A 13641-nucleotide genomic window follows, 5' to 3' on the forward strand; every position below is an offset into this window, starting at 1 on the left:
ACTTACTGAAATGAATCTTAATATTTTTCGTTTTATTCAAATACTTTAATATCCGTTTTGCTGCTGATAAATGTTCATAGTGAGGATCGGAGTTCCTTTGTGATAATTTACACACTGAGTGTAAAATATCTGGTCTGGTACAAATAGCCGAATGATTGGTATTCTGTTGAATTAAACTTCTTGCAATCTGTCTGTAGAGACAGTTCTACATTCCATCATTCCATATTCTTCTAAAAGTTCTTCAATATAATTTCTCTGATGGATACTAATATCACCTGTACAACTATTCCTTTCAATTTCAATACTTAGGAATTTATTGGCTTGACCTTTATCAACAACTTTTACTCTATTTGATATTTTCCTCTTGATGCTGTCCATATCAGATAAACTTTATGTAGCAATAAGTAAGTCGTCCACATATACAGCTATTAAATCAATGTTTTTCCCTTTTCGTCTGACGTACAGACACGGCTCACTTTTACATGCCTTAAATCCAATTTCTACTAAAATACTATCTAATGTTTTATTCCAACGACGTCCTGACTGTTTTAAACCATACAGCGCTTTCTTTAATTTAAGGACTTTCTTTGGATTAGCTTATCTACAAAACATGGAGGCTGTGACATATATACATCATAGGACAATTCGCTATTTAGGTATGCAGTTGAAACATCCATCTGATGTAAATGCAACTTATACTGCGCTGCTAAGGCAATCACCATTCTAATGGTTTCATAACGGACAACTGGAGAGAAAGTTTCTGTGTAATTAACACCGTGCTCTTGAGCAAATACCCATTTACAACCCACACTTTTTTGTCCCTTAGGTAAATCTGTTAATTACCATGTCCCATTGTCAATTAACGCTTGATACTCCTCCTGCATAGCATCCCACCAATACTGAGAATGCTCGCTACTCGCTACTTCTTTTACTGTTTTAGGTACCTTTATCTCTGAGGCTTGTATCAAATTCAAAGTATTGTATTCCTTTCTTGGTCTACCTGAACGTCCTGTGCGAATAATTCGACCTCATTTGGCAACTGATGCCTCCGTAAATACATCATCTTGTTCTTCTGCAGACTCAAACTCACTCAAACTGTCATCACTTGGTGGCCTAATTTCAATTTCCTGAACATCTGACTTTTCTACTCTAGGCTCTATATCGACAGATGTTACAGCCTAAGCCAGAAAATTGTCTCTGCAGGTCGTATAGCCCCCATATACCCAATATTCGGTATTTTGATGATTTTATCGACATTATTAACCGGAATTTTTTTATAGCTGCTATTTGAAGTTCGTAACAGATACTACAGCCTAGGACAGAAAATTGTCTGTGATGGTCACCTTTTGGTATATCCCCCCTATAATAGTGCCTCCCTATATTCGGTATTTTGATGGTTTGAGCGACATTATTCACCGGAATTGTTTCAAATCGGCTATTTGAAGTTCCTAATAGATACTACAACCTAAGACAGAAAATTGTATGTGCAGGTCCACGTCTTCGTATAGCCCCCATATAACAGTATCTGCCCATATTTGGTACTTTGATGATTTTAGCGACATTATTCACTCGAATGGATTCAAATTTCATATTTGAAGTTCGTAATGGATACTACAGCCTAAGACAGAAAATTGTCTGTACAGGTCCACGTCTTTGTATAGCCTCCATATAATGGTACCTCCAGATATTCAGTTTTTTGATTATTGTAGTGACATTATTCACCGAAATTGATTTAAATCTGCTATTTGGAGCAAAATTTTATCGTCTTCGTATAGCCTCTATATAATGGTATCTCCCGATGTTCGATATTTTTATGATCTTTGCGACATTATTCACCGGAATGGTTTCAAATATGGTATATGAAGTTCGTAATGGATACTACAGCCTAAGACAGAAAATTGTGCAGGTTTAGGTCTTCGTATAGCCCCCATATAACAGTATCTGTCTATATTCGGTACATTGATGATCTTAGCGACATTATTCACCACAATGGTTTTAAATGTAATATTTGAAGATTGTAATAGATAATACAGCTTAAGACAGAAAATTGTCAGTGCAGGTCCACGTCTTCGGATAGCCCCCGTATAACGGTACCACCCGATATTCGGCATTTTGATGATTTTATCGACATTATTAACCGGAATTGGTTCATAGCTGCTATTTGAAGTTCGTAACAGATACTACAGCCTAAGCCAGAAAATTGTCTCTGCAGGTCCACGTCTTCGTATGGCCCCCATACAATGGTACCTCCCGATATTCGGTATTATAATGAATTTAGCGATATTATTAACCGGAATTGTTTCAAATGTGGTATTTAAAGTTCGTAATAGATAATACAGCTTAAGACAGAAAATTGTCTGCGATGATCCACGTCTTCGCATAGCCCCCATATAACAGTACCTGCCCATATTCGGTGCCTTGATGATTTTAGCGACATTATTCACCGGAATTGTTTCAAATCTGCTATTTGAAGTTCGTAACGGATAGTACAGCCTAAGACAGAAAATTGTCTATGATGGTTCACGTTTTGGTATAGCTCCCATATAACGGTACCTTACGATATTCGGTATTAAGATGATTTTAGCGTCATTATTCACCGAAGTTGTTTCAAATTTGGTATTTGAATTTAGTAATGGATATTACAGCCTATTACAGAAAATTGTCTGTTATGGTTCACGTTTTGGTATAGCCTTCATATAGCAGTATCTGTCCATATTCGGTATTATGATGATTTTAGCAACATTATTCACTGGACCTGGAACTGGAATGGTTTCAAATATAATATTTGAAGTTCGTAATAGATAATACAGCTTAAGACAGAAAATTGTCTGCGATGATCCACGTCTTCGCATAGCCCCCGTATAACAGTACCTGCCCATATTCGGTGCCTTGATGATTTTAGCGACATTATTCACCGGAATTGTTTCAAATCTGCTATTTGAAGTTCGTAACGGATACTACAGCCTAGGACAGAAAATTGTCTGTGTAGGTCCACGTCTTCGTATAGCCCCCATATAACAGTATCTGTCCATATTCGGTACTTTCATGTTTTTAGCGACATTATTTACCAGAATGGTTTCAAACGTAATATTTAAAGTTCGTAATAGATAATACAAGCTAACACAGAAATTGTCTGTGCAGGTCCACGTCTTTGTATAGCCTCCAAATAACGGTACCTCCGGATATTCGGTATTATGATGATTTTAGCAACATTATTCTCCGGAATTGTTTCAAATCGGCTATTGTAGTTCGTAATAGATACTACAGCCTAAGACAGAAAAAAGTCTGTTCCATATTCAGTACTTTGATGATTTTATAGATATTATTCACCAGAATGGTTTCAAATGTAATATTTGAAGTTCGTAATAAATACTACAGAATATGACAGAAAATTGCTTGTGATGTTTCACGTTTTGATATATCCCCAATAATATAGTTCCTCTATATATTTGTTTTTTTGATGATTTGAGCGACACTATTCACCGGAAGTGTTTCAAAACGGTATGTGAAGTTCGTAATGGATAGTACAGCCTAAGACAGAAAATTGTCTGTGATGGTTTACGTTTTGGTATAGCTCCCATATAACGGTACCTTACGATATTCGGTATTAAGATGATTTTAGCAGTATTATTCACTGGACCTGGAACTGGAATGGTTTCAAATATAATATTTGAAGTTCGTAATAGATAATACAGCTTAAGACAGAATATTGTCTGCGATGATCCACGTCTTCGCATAGCCCCCATATAACAGTACCTGCCCATATTCGGTGCCTTGATGATTTTAGCGACATTATTCACCGGAATTGTTTCAAATCTGCTATTTGAAGTTCGTAATGGATACTACAGCCTTGATGATTTTAGCGACATTATTCACCGGGATTTTTTCAAATCTTCTTTTTGAAATTCGTAACAGAAACTACAGCCTAGCACATAAATTTTTCTGTGCAGGTCCACGTCTTCGTATAGCCCCCATATAACTGTAACTGCCCATATTCGGTGACTTGATGATTTTAGCGACATTATTCACCGGAATTGTTTAAAATTTGACATTTAAAGTTCGTAATAGATAACACAGCCTAACACAGAAAATTGTCTGTGCAGGTCCACGTCTTCGTATAGCCTCCATATAACGGTACCTCCCGATATTCGGTATTATGATGATTTTAGCAGCATTATTCTCCGGAATTGTTTCAAATCGGCTATATGAAGTTCGTAGCATATACTACAGACTAAAGCAGAAAATAGTCTGTGCCACAATTAGTACCTTGATGATATTTGCGACATCATTCACCAGAATGGTTTCAAATGTAATATTTGAAGTTCGTAATAGATAATACAGCCTAAGACAGAAAATTGTCTGTGCAGGTCCACGTCTTCGCATAGCCCCATATAACGGTACCTCCCGTTATTCGGTATTTCGATGATTCAATAGACATTATTTACGAAATTGTTTCAAATCTGGTATTTGAAGTTCGTAATAGATCCCACAGCCTAAGACAAAAAATTGTCTGAGCAGGCCCAAATCTTGTATTTGAAATTCGTAACAGATACTACAGGCTAAGACAGAAAATTGTCTCTGCAGGTCCACGTCTTCGTATAGCCTCCATATAACAATATGTGTCCATATTCGGTATTATGAGGATTTTAGCAACATTATTCACCGGAACCGGAACTGAAATGGTTTCAAATGTAATATTTGAAGTTTGTAATAGATAATACAGCCTAAGACAGAAAATTGTCTGTGATGGTTCACGTCTTCGCATAGCCCCCATATAACGGTACTTGCTAAAATTCCGTATTTCTGTAATTTGATTATTTTTGCGACATTATTCACAGGAATGGTTTCAAATCTGGTATTTGAAGTATGTAATGGATACTACAGCCTATTACGGAAAATTGTCTGTGATGGTTCACGTTTGGTATATCCCCCATATAATAGTACCTCCCTATATTCGGTATTTTGATGATTTGAGCGACATTATTTACCGGAATTGTTTCAAATCTGCTATTTGAAGTTTGTAACGGATACTACAGCCTATGACAGAAAATTGTGTTAGAAGCAAATTTGATTGTCTTCGTATAGTCTCTAACAGTATCTCCCGATATTCAATATTTTGATGATTTTATCGAAATTATTCACCGGAATGGTCTTATTTGAAGTTTGTTATTTGAAGTTCGTAATAGATACTACAGCCTAAGACAGAAAATTGTCTTTGCAGGTCCACGTCTTCGTATAGTCCCTATATCCCGATGTTCGGTATTTTAAAGATTTTAGCAACATTATTCGCCATAATTGTTTCACATTTGGTGCCTGAAGTTCGTAATAGATACTACAGCCTATTACAGAAAACTGTCTGTGCAGGTTCACGTCTTCGCATAGCCCCCATAAAACGTAATCTCTAGATATTCGTTATTTTGAAAACAGAAAATTGTATTAGAAACAAATTTGATTGTCTTCGTATAGCCTCTAACAGTATCTCCCGATGTTCAATATTTTGATGATTTTACCGAAATTATTCACCAGGATGGTTTCAAGTTTTTTATTTGAAGTTCGTAACGGATACTACAGCCTAAGACAGAAAATTATCTGTGCAGGTCCACGTCTTCGCATAGCCCCCATATAACGGTACTTGCTTAAATTCGGTATTTTGATGATTTTACCGACATTATTCACCGAAATTTTTTCAAATCTGCCATTTGAAATTCGTAACAGATACTACAGCCTAATTAAGAAAATTGTCTGTGCAGGTCCACCTTTTCGCATAGCCCCCATATAACGGTACCTTCCGATACTCGGTATTTTGAAGATTTTATCGACATTATTCACCGGAATTGTTTCAACTCTGCTATTTGAAGTTCGTAACAGAAACTACAGCCTAAGAGAGAAAATAGTCTGTACATGTCCACGAGTTCGCATAGCTCCCATATACCGGTACCTCCCGATATTCGGTATTATGATGATTTTAGCAACATGATTCACCGGAATAGTTTAAAATCGGCTTTTTGAAGTTCGTAATAGATACTACAGCCTATTACAGAAAATTGTGCAGGTCCACGTCTTGGCATAGCCCCCATATAACGGTACCTCCAGATACTCGTTATTTTGATGATATTAGCGACATTATTCGCAGGAATGGTTTCAAATCTGGTATTTGAAGTTCGTAGCAGATACTACAGTCTAAGACAGAAAATTGTCTGTGTATGTCCATGTTTTGGTACATCCCCCATATAATAGTACCCCTCTATATTCGGTATTGTGATGATTTTAGCGACATTATTCACCAGAATTGATTTAAATTTGGTATTTAAAGTATATGATGGATACTACAGCCTAAGACAGAAAATTGTTAGTGCAGGTCCACGTCTTCGCATAGCCCCCATATAAAAGTACCTCCCGATATTCGGTATTATGATTATTTTAACGACTTTTTTCTCCGGAATTGTTTCAAATTTCGAAGTTGAAGTTCGTAATGTATATTACAGTTTAATACGGAAAATTGTCTGTGATGGTTCACGTTTTGGTATAGTTCCCATATAACGGTATCTTACGATATTCGGTATTAAGAAGATTTTACCGGCATTATTCACCGAAATTGGTTCAAATTTGTTATTTGAAGTTCGTAATGGATATTACAGCCTATTACGGAAAATTGTTGTTGAATATTTTATTCGTGCTGCTACCGATGTTCCAATTAAATGACTGTTGTGTTCTGTTCGAGTTCTTTATTCTGAGTTATCAATTTACAACTTAGACGCTAATAAGGAAAAACTTAATGCTTATATTTATATGTTGGTACTTGTGTGTGCGAACTAATCGCAGTTGGTAAAAAACGTATGTTGTGTGTTTGAAAAGTAATAGGGGTCTCTAAATCCAATACTTACAATACTCCTCCTCAACACGCACACATAAAACAAAATTATACAATTCTTTATTTAGCTTACATTCTACTTATTGTAAACACATTACAAAATACTTATAGAATTCATGTCTTATTCTACTGTAAGCCTAAATAAGTAACACATTTCACATGATTAACTTTAGATAAATTTTTGGTAAGAATATCTGCTACATTTTCATTACTTGGACAATATTTCAAATCTATTAAGCCTTTTTCAAACACGTCTCTTATATGATGATAACGAATATCAATGTGTTTCGTCCTGTTATGATACACTGGGTTTTTCACTAAATGTATTGCTCCTAAATTGTCTCCATTTATTTCTATTTTGTCTGGACAATATAACCCAATCTCATGAAGCAATCTTCTTAAGTACACAGCTTCTTTACACGCAGAAGATAAAGCCATATATTCAGCTTCTGTACTACTCATAAGCGTATACCCTGTATATGGCCTTCGGTTACTAGAATCTCCTCCCCAATCAGCATCAACAAAACATTTCAACGGTTCTTCAGACTTACTGAAATGAATCTTAATATTTTTCGTTTTATTCAAATACTTTAATATCCGTTTTGCTGCTGATAAATGTTCATAGTGAGGATCGGAGTTCCTTTGTGATAATTTACACACTGAGTGTAAAATATCTGGTCTGGTACAAATAGCCGAATGATTGGTATTCTGTTGAATTAAACTTCTTGCAATCTGTCTGTAGAGACAGTTCTACATTCCATCATTCCATATTCTTCTAAAAGTTCTTCAATATAATTTCTCTGATGGATACTAATATCACCTGTACAACTATTCCTTTCAATTTCAATACTTAGGAATTTATTGGCTTGACCTTTATCAACAACTTTTACTCTATTTGATATTTTCCTCTTGATGCTGTCCATATCAGATAAACTTTATGTAGCAATAAGTAAGTCGTCCACATATACAGCTATTAAATCAATGTTTTTCCCTTTTCGTCTGACGTACAGACACGGCTCACTTTTACATGCCTTAAATCCAATTTCTACTAAAATACTATCTAATGTTTTATTCCAACGACGTCCTGACTGTTTTAAACCATACAGCGCTTTCTTTAATTTAAGGACTTTCTTTGGATTAGCTTATCTACGAAACATGGAGGCTGTGACATATATACATCATAGGACAATTCGCTATTTAGGTATGCAGTTGAAACATCCATCTGATGTAAATGCAACTTATACTGCGCTGCTAAGGCAATTACCATTCTAATGGTTTCATAACGGACAACTGGAGAGAAAGTTTCTGTGTAATTAACACCGTGCTCTTGAGCAAATACCCATTTACAACCCACACTTTTTTGTCCCTTAGGTAAATCTGTTAATTACCATGTCCCATTGTCAATTAACGCTTGATACTCCTCCTGCATAGCATCCCACCAATACTGAGAATGCTCGCTACTCGCTACTTCTTTTACTGTTTTAGGTACCTTTATCTCTGAGGCTTGTATCAAATTCAAAGTATTGTATTCCTTTCTTGGTCTACCTGAATGTCCTGTGCGAATAATTCAACCTCATTTGGCAACTGATGCCTCCGTAAATACATCATCTTGTTCTTCTGCAGACTCAAACTCACTCAAACTGTCATCACTTGGTGGCCTAATTTCAATTTCCTGAACATCTGACTTTTCTACTCTAGGCTCTATATCGAAAGTCACTTTATTCGTGTTCTCAATAAAATAAACATCTCGACTTATTATTACGTTTCTCTTTGTTTTGTCATACAAACGATATCCCTTTGATGTTTCAGAATAGCCTACCAATAAATATTCTTTTCCCTTTGGTCTAAACTTGTGATGATGAGTTTTGTCTAACGCTATTGCAAGTGAACCAAATACCTTAAAATAATTCACATTTGGTTTCCTCTTATACCACATTTCAAAAGGTGTTTTCCCATTCAATGCTCTTGTTGGTGACCTGTTGCGTAAATACACAGCCGTATTTACTGCTTCTGCCCATAAATATTCTTCAACACTGGAAGCAACCAACATAGCGTGTGCCATCCCGACTAACGTTCTGTTCATGCGCTCAGCAACCCCATTTTGCTGTGGTGTGTAAGGCACTGTGAGTTGATGAACAATTCCATGTTCCCTCATAAAATTCTTAACTTTGCATTCACAAATTCTGTACCGTTAGCAGAACGAACAATTTTCAATTTGTGTCCCGTTTGTTTTTCAGCAAGATTCTTAAACTCCCTAAATTTCTCAAAGGCATCACTCTTTGCTTTCAAAAAATACACAAACACATAACGGGATTTGTCATCTATAACGAGCTCCCCCAATCGATGATACATTAATTGGTCCGCAAATATCTGTATGAGCAATTTCTAATAATTCAGACGCACTAGTCTCTGCATTTGTAAATGGCCTAACAGTACATTTACTTTTCATACACACAGTACAATCAATTGTTGTTGGAAATTTCACATTTATACCTTTAACCATCTGCTTTTCTGATAATTGACTCAGACTGTCCACATTGAGATGACCGTAACGGTAATGCCACTTCATTGCATTTGTTGTAACAGCTAAAAATAATTTGTTCTTGGGCTCGTTGTACAAAAACAAATTTCTCCTTCTCCTCGCAGTCAACACTGTTTTCCCCTTGTTCATGATTCTTGCGCATTTTTCTCCAAAAATCACATCATGTCTTACCGCTACTCTACCTATGGATACGAAATTACATTGTAGGGTCGGCACAAACAACACATGGTTGAGCACAACGTCGCCCTTGCTAATGACAACTCTCCCCCTTCCCTTTGCTTCAATTGTTTTTTCGTCAGCTAGGGAGATAACTTCATGATGATCCTCAAATGTTGTAAACAGGTTACAGTTACAACATAAGTGTGAGGAAGCACCGCTATGAAAGCACCATACGTTGTCATTCAAATTGTTGTTGTCAACGAACGCCAAAACTTTGTACACTTGCTCACCCTTTTTACAGTTTGATGCGTAATGTCCTCTGCCACCGCAATTGTAGCATCTTACGTTGTTGTTGTTTGTGTGCGATCTATTCTGACTGCTACCTGCATTGTTGTTGGGGTTTTGCCTATTTGGGTTATAATTTCTTCTGTTATTTTTGTTGGGATTTCGGTTTTTGTGTGCCATAAACGCTTTCGTGGAAATTGCATCATCATTGTCCACTGAAGATTTTCTTCTTTCACTTTCTTCTGACAATTTGACTTTTAATGCACTCAACTTAGGTAAATTGTATCTAGATTCCAGAGCGATCACAAAATTTTCAAATGATTTTGGCAGGCTAGCGAGAATCATAATCACCAAGATAGAAGACATATTTCTTTAATTTTGATGCCGACACACGACTTACACACAGTTTTTCAAATTATTTTTTCTTTATGTTGACACACAACACAGCTTTTTACAATGGTAAAATGTTTCTCTAATGTTCACTTTATTTTTTGGGCACTTTATTTCACTTTCACTCAGTCTTTGGGCAATTTCATTTATTTTCTCTTCAGAGTTCTCCTGGGCCCATAACCTGTTGAATATTTTATTCGTGCTGCTGCCGATGTTCATCAATTTACAACTTAGACGCTAACAAGGAAAAACTTAATGCTAATACAAGGTAGATCTAACCGGTAACCGCATCGTCGAATTGCTACAACAAAGCAACTTTTGTGGTGCCCTCAAATGTCAAAATTGGCATTTAAGGCGAAAAATATATATTCGCCATGACATTTAAAGTTTGCGGCAAATTTGTTTCAACCAATCAGAAACGAAATGATTGTTTACATTTTATGTTGTGTGGGGACAGTTATGTTGTGTGGGGACCATTGCAAAAGTCCCAAGTTGATAGTTAGCCCTCGAAATGTTTATACAAGCCCACAACGTCTGGGCCGCCTGGAAATGTCCACGATAAATTACATTTTAAGGCCAGTGCTGGACATAATCTCAACACCTAGGTTTTGAATAAAATTGCACCACATGGTATGGATTCACCCGCCAACATCTCCAGGGACATTGCCCAAAATGTATCGCATGTTAACAGTGTACATATGCAGCAGCAGTAACAACAATTCTCGAACTGTTCCATGCAAAATCAGGGCACTAACACTCCAGTGCATATGGCCATACATACACCACATATTCAACAGCAGAATATGAATATCAGTAATCAAAATCTTAATAATTTGGCCAATAGCCAACAACATAATGCACAACAACAAAATCTTTTTCTTTTTCATTTTTTTTACTGGTAATCAGGTCAGAAAAAAAATAATAGTAGTTAAGAAGACATAAACAAACTTTGTTTTTGTGTTGCATTTATTTGGGGCGAATTCAGCATTACAACAACTCGTTTTGACATTTAAAGGTGCCGTCAGCTGGGCTGATGCGACTACCTTGTGCTAATATTTACATGTTGGTACTTGTGTGCGCGAACTAATCGCAGTTGGTAAAAAACGTATCTTGTGTGTTGTAAAAGTAATAGGGCTCTCTAAATCCAATACTTACAATAATTGTCTGTGACGGTTCACTTTTTGGTATATCACCCATACCTCTAGTACCTCTCTATATTCGGTATTTTTTGAAGTTCCTAACAGATACTACAGCCTTAGACAGAAAATTGTCTGTGCAGGTCCAATAGCCGTATAGCCCCAATAGCGACATTATTCACCGGAATTGTTTTAAATTTGGTATTTGAAGTTCATATCAGATACTACATCTTAAGACAGAAAATTGTCTGTGCAGGTCCACGTCTTCGCATAGCCCCCATATAAAGGTACCTCCCGATATTCGATATTTTGATGATTTTAGCGACGTTATTCACCGGAATTGTTTCAAATCTGCTATTTGAAGTTCGTAGCAGATACTACAGCCTTAGACAGAAAACTGTCTGTGCAGGCCCATGTTTTGGTATATCCCCCATATAATAGTACCTCTCTATATTCGGTATTGTGCTGATTTTAGCGACATTATTCACCGGAATTGTTTTAAATTTCAAATCTGCTATTTGAAGTTCGTAGCAGATACTACAGCCTTAGACAGAAAACTGTCTGTGCAGGCCCATGTTTTGGTATATCCCCCATATAATAGTACCTCTCTATATTCAGTATTTTGATGATTTTAGCGACAGTATTCACCGGAATTGTTTTAAATATGGTATTTGAAGTATGTAATGAAAACTACAGCCTAAGATACGAAATTGTTAGTGCAGGTCCACGTCTTCGCATAGCCCCAATGTAACGGTACCTCCCACCAAATCTGCTATTTGAAGTTCGTAGCAGACACTACAGCCTAAGACAGAAAATTGTCTGTGCAGGTCCATATTTTGGTATACCCCCTCATAACGGCACCACCCGACATTCGGTATTTTGATGATTTTAGCGACGTTATTCACCAAAATTGTTTCAAATCTGCTATTTGAAATTCGTAACAGATACTACAGCCTAATTATGAAAATTGTCTGTACATGTCCACGTGTTCGCATAGCCCCCATATACCAGTGCCTCCCGATATTCGGTACTTTGATGATTTTAGCGACGTTATTCACCGGAATTGTTTCAAATTTGGTTCCTATATGATACTACATTTGAAGATCCTATATGATACTACAGCCTAGTTCAGAAAATTGTCTGTGCAGGTCCACGTCTTCGTATAGCCCCCATATAATAATATCCGTCCACATTCGGTACTTTGATGATTTTAGCGACATTATTCCCCAGAATGGTTTCAAATGTAATATTTAAAGTTCGTAGCAGATACTACAGACTAAGATAGAAAATTGTCTGTGCAAGTCCATGTTTTGGTATATCCCCCATATAATAGTACCTCTCTATATTCACCGGAATTGCTTTAAATTTGGTATTTGAAGCATGTAATGGATCCTACAGCCTAAGACAGAAAATTGTTAGTGCAGGTCCACGTCTTCGCATAGCCCCCATATAACGGTACCTCCCGATATTCGGTATTTTGATGACGTTATTCACCGGAATTGTTTCAAAGCGACGTTATTCACCGTAATTGTTCGTAGCAGATATTACAGCCTAAGACAGAAAATTGTCTGTGCAGGTCCATATTTTGGTATACTCCCATATAATAGTACCTCTCTATATTCGGTATTTTGATGATTTTAGCGACATTATTCACCGGAATGGTTTCAAATTTGATATTTGAAGTTCGTAGTGGATACTACAGCCTATTACAGGAAATTGTCTGTGCAGGTTCACGTTTTCGCATACCCCCATATAACGGTATTATGATGATTTTAGCGACATTTTTCACCGGAATTGTTTCAAATTTGGTATTTGAAGTTCGTAACAGATACTACAGCCTGGCACAGAAAATTGTCTGTGATGGTTCACGTCTTCGTATAGCCACCATATAACGGTACCTTCCGATATTCGGTATTTTGATGATTTTAGCGACATTATTCACAGGAATTGTTTCAAATCTGATAATTAAAATTCGTAACAGATACTGCAGCCTAAGACAGAAAATTGTATGTGTAGGTCCATGTCTTCGTATAGCCCCCATATAACAGTGCCTGCCCATATTCGGTTTTTTGATGATTCACAATAGATACTATAGTCTATTACAGAAAATTGTCTGGGCAGTTCCACGTTGTTGAAAATATACTTGTTGAAATACACTGACTGTTCAAACCTAATATTTGTACCAAGTAGGCTTTGGATTTAACAATATGTATTTTTGTTTGTCATGAATATTTTCTGTACCTTTTGTAATAAACTGT

The 13641-nt window shown here is 36.5% G+C and overlaps 1 protein-coding gene across 2 annotated transcripts in view; it reads right to left on the minus strand.

Annotated features, from left to right (window-relative positions):
- The window catches only part of LOC109612410 (potassium voltage-gated channel subfamily H member 8), a 1874382-nt gene that overhangs the window by 1550645 nt on the left and 310096 nt on the right, over positions 1-13641 (minus strand). The window lies entirely within an intron of this gene.

Source organism: Musca domestica, unplaced genomic scaffold (assembly GCF_030504385.1).
Source record: "Musca domestica strain aabys unplaced genomic scaffold, Musca_domestica.polishedcontigs.V.1.1 10, whole genome shotgun sequence".
Lineage (NCBI taxonomy): Eukaryota > Metazoa > Arthropoda > Insecta > Diptera > Muscidae > Musca > Musca domestica.